The 3,454-nt window shown below is 39.1% G+C and overlaps 1 protein-coding gene across 9 annotated transcripts in view; it reads left to right on the top strand.

Annotated features, from left to right (window-relative positions):
- The window catches only part of CFAP69 (cilia and flagella associated protein 69), a 52,397-nt gene that overhangs the window by 1,569 nt on the left and 47,374 nt on the right, over positions 1-3,454 (top strand). The window lies entirely within an intron of this gene.

Here is a 3,454-nt window from a genome sequence, read left to right as displayed (position 1 = left end):
ATATATGAGGCAGGCAAACATGGGTGAAAAAGAAAAAGAAAAAAGAGGAAATACTTTTAATAGGCCATGGCCAAAACAGTCCACAACGTATCAAGTAAAGCAAAACAAGTATACTTGTGTATGTGTGTGTTTATTTTCTTCCTTCCCTTTTCCCTTTCTTTTTTCCTTATCTTTCATTACTACCTCTCCTTCCAGGGCCTAAGATTCTCTTCCAGAAAGAAATCAACTTATATTAATTCAAGGTCCTACCCTGTTAATAATGACAAGAGAAAAATTCTGAGATGTCCTACATTAAATTACATCAGGCCCAGAGAGTGAGAGGAAAAGAAAATAGTTAACCAGTTAATAGCTGTAGGCTGACAAAAGGCTGCTCACATTCCTGAATGTATGTTTGAGCTGTGAATCAACTTCCAAATGCCTATTAGCTAACCATTAGACCCACCGCATCCTGTATATGCATGAACTTTCAAGACTGTTGTTACCAATTAAATAGAGAAAATATGACTTATTTAGAGACTGTGCACCTATCATAAAACTGCCTCCGCTTCACCTTTTCCCTCTCCCCTTATCTGTAGCCAAGGATCAGCTCCAGGATGATGGACACATTTGTCTTTTCTACCTAGTGCTACTGGTGGTTTAGACTTCATGCCCCAGGACCTGGTCCTTTTTTCTGGCTAGCATATGGCTCAGTAAATCCATTCTTTTAGAAAAGCTTTCAGCCCTGAAAGTTTTGTTTGTATAACAATAACTACTTCAGGATTATTAATATTTTATAAAGTATTAAATAAAAAGGCAGTATCTACCAAAAGAAATGCAATAGAATAAACACTTTTTAGAGCTGAGAGAAATGATCACTCAGCCTCCCCAGGTTTTGTTTGTAGTTCCTTTTATAAGTGAAGAACCTAAGGCCATGAGAAGTTAAGTAAGGGTTACTCAGTTTCTTTACTCAGAGTAGGGTCTAGTCCCCTTTGCCATCATTAAAATAACTTTAGACTTATACTTTAAGCCAGTAGGGGAAAGACTCTTGGAACTCTAAATGTTTTCAATCTTTTCATACCATTCCTCATCTGCAACCTCCTCCTCTGCCTATGCTTGAGAGACGGTTTATCCAAGTGGCTAGCTAAAAACGAGTGTGTGGATTTTACCTCAGTTCATTAAGCAAGCTCCATCATATGCTTGAAATCACAAATTGTTTGCCCTTTATTTCCTATTTATTTCAATGCTGTTCCTCTCATTCTAAAGAATCAGAAACCCTTTAGAGCAGTGCTACTCAAATTTTAATGTGCATTTGGAGCACCTGGGGATCTTATTAAAAGGCAGATTCTGATTCTGTAGGTCTGAGGTAGAGCCCTGGATTCTGCTTTTCTCACAGGATTCCAAGTGATGCCATTGCGACTGCTTAGAGGACACCTTTTCCCACTCTGAGTAGCAATGCTTAGTGTATTATAGCTGCAGTAAGGTATGAACAGCGCTACAGGGTTTCTCTGCAATTAACTCCTGGAAGGCCATAGGAGATAGTTTAATGTGGATTTAGATTATAAAACAAAATAAACAAATACAACAACAGTTAAACAAAATTCCAACTCTCCCCTCACTAGGTCAGATGATGTGGTAAACAACAAGGGCACCAAATGGGTCTTTAAAAGAACTACTTACTCTCCTTTCTTGTCACTACAATGCCTCAGTCAGTCCTGGATTAATGTCTTATCCTTCTAGTCAGCGCTTGCGTTTGATCCTTTTCCTCATCTATTTTCCATAAACACCACTTTATCATCCTCTTTTCTCCAAGTCCTTCCCCACTTTCTTTCAGAATTCCGCAGTATCTCCTTATTGCTTTCCTTACCTGATATAATTATATTGACCAAATCACTGAAACTGTCTAAGACTGTGTCCTTTTTTATTGTTAAACAAAAAACTTTCAGAGCCAAAAACTTTTCTAAAAGAAAAGGTTTATTGAACCATATGCTAGCCAGAAAAGGACCAGGTCCTGGGGCATGAAGTCTGAACCACCAGTAGTAGCTCCTAGGTGAAGGCAACATCTCCACAATCCTGGAGTCGATGGGCTTTTTTTAATACGTCAAGTAGGGAGAAGAAAGATGTGAGTTGTTTTGAAAGAATTTTCACTTGGCTATAGATAAAGGAAGTGCGAGAAGGTGAAGCCGGGCAAGCTCTGGGATAGGTTCATAGTCCATAAGGAAAAAGTGTTTGTTCCTTTGGATCTGTTGTAGGCAACAGTCTGTAAAATTTATGGGTAAGCAAAGTAAGCAAGCAGCGGAAGGCTCTCAGTGGCCAGTGGCGCCTGGCTGTTCTCTTTATTTAATCCAGGAAATAGCCACCTGGAAGGTAAATCAAAGTTCCAAGGTACACTCAGGAACATAAGTAGTCTTTTGTTGTTTTTGTCCTGCAGTTGTTAACTGATTAACCTCTAGTCTCTTCCTTCCATCCTCTGAGTTGCTGTAATTAATTTAGAACATCTCAATTTTCTCCTTGTCACGATAAAATGAGCCTGTACTAAAGGAGTGTTCCCCAAACCTGAGTGACCATGATAGTCATCTCAGCAGTTTTTTTGAAAAAAAAAAATGAAAAAACACTGTACTGTATATATACTGTGTAAATCTACTCGATCATAATCCTCGTTGTGGAGCCAGGACTCTTAAAAAGCTCCCTCAAATGATTTTTAGCCTCAAAACTACTGAACTAAGTGATTGTCAGGGTCTCTGCCATCCCTAAAGTGCTTCAGCTCCACTTCTCTGTCCTGTTTCAAGAATTTCCAGTGCATAACCTGTACTTTAACTGTACCATATACTCTGCTTAGCACCACCGTCATGAGCATAGAAGCCTTATCTGTTGTTTTTTTCTGCAGCGTCCCCATTTTCCTCCATATTCACCAGCAACATTCAGCACAATACCTGGTACACAGATGATATTTAGTATTTATTGAATGACTTTTTCTTTTGCTTCTACACTCTGCTTGTGTGATCTTATTTACCCAAACTCTTCCAATTATTTATCCTATTATTTAGAAATCTCTGCCCTAAATTTAACTCATCTCCATCCTCAACACAAGCCTCTTCCTCCAGCATTCCCTGTCTCAGCCAGTGATGCCACCATTTATATAATTCCTCAAACCCAGGGGTCATCCTCACCCTTTTCTTCTCTTTCCCACCAAATCAGATCACACATTATGTCCTGCTGATTATACCTCCTCGATGTTTTTCATTCCATTTGTTGTGTTGTCTGCCTATACCAGTTGCCACTACCTTAGGCAAGGCTTGAAGTTACAGTCTGCTCTCCTACGTCCAGTCTAGACCTTTCCAGTTCAGGCTCTACTCAGGAGATAAAATTATCTATTTATTGCTACATTCCTCTGGTTAAAACCTGTGTAAATAAATGAAGACCACTCTAATGAGAACAAACAGCGGCTATTTATTCAGAGCTTGCCATAGAAAGAGTG

This window comes from Pteropus alecto, unplaced genomic scaffold (assembly GCF_000325575.1).
Source record: "Pteropus alecto unplaced genomic scaffold, ASM32557v1 scaffold69, whole genome shotgun sequence".
NCBI classification, from domain to species: Eukaryota; Metazoa; Chordata; class Mammalia; order Chiroptera; family Pteropodidae; genus Pteropus; species Pteropus alecto.
This window is presented reverse-complemented; position numbering and strand designations above follow the sequence as displayed.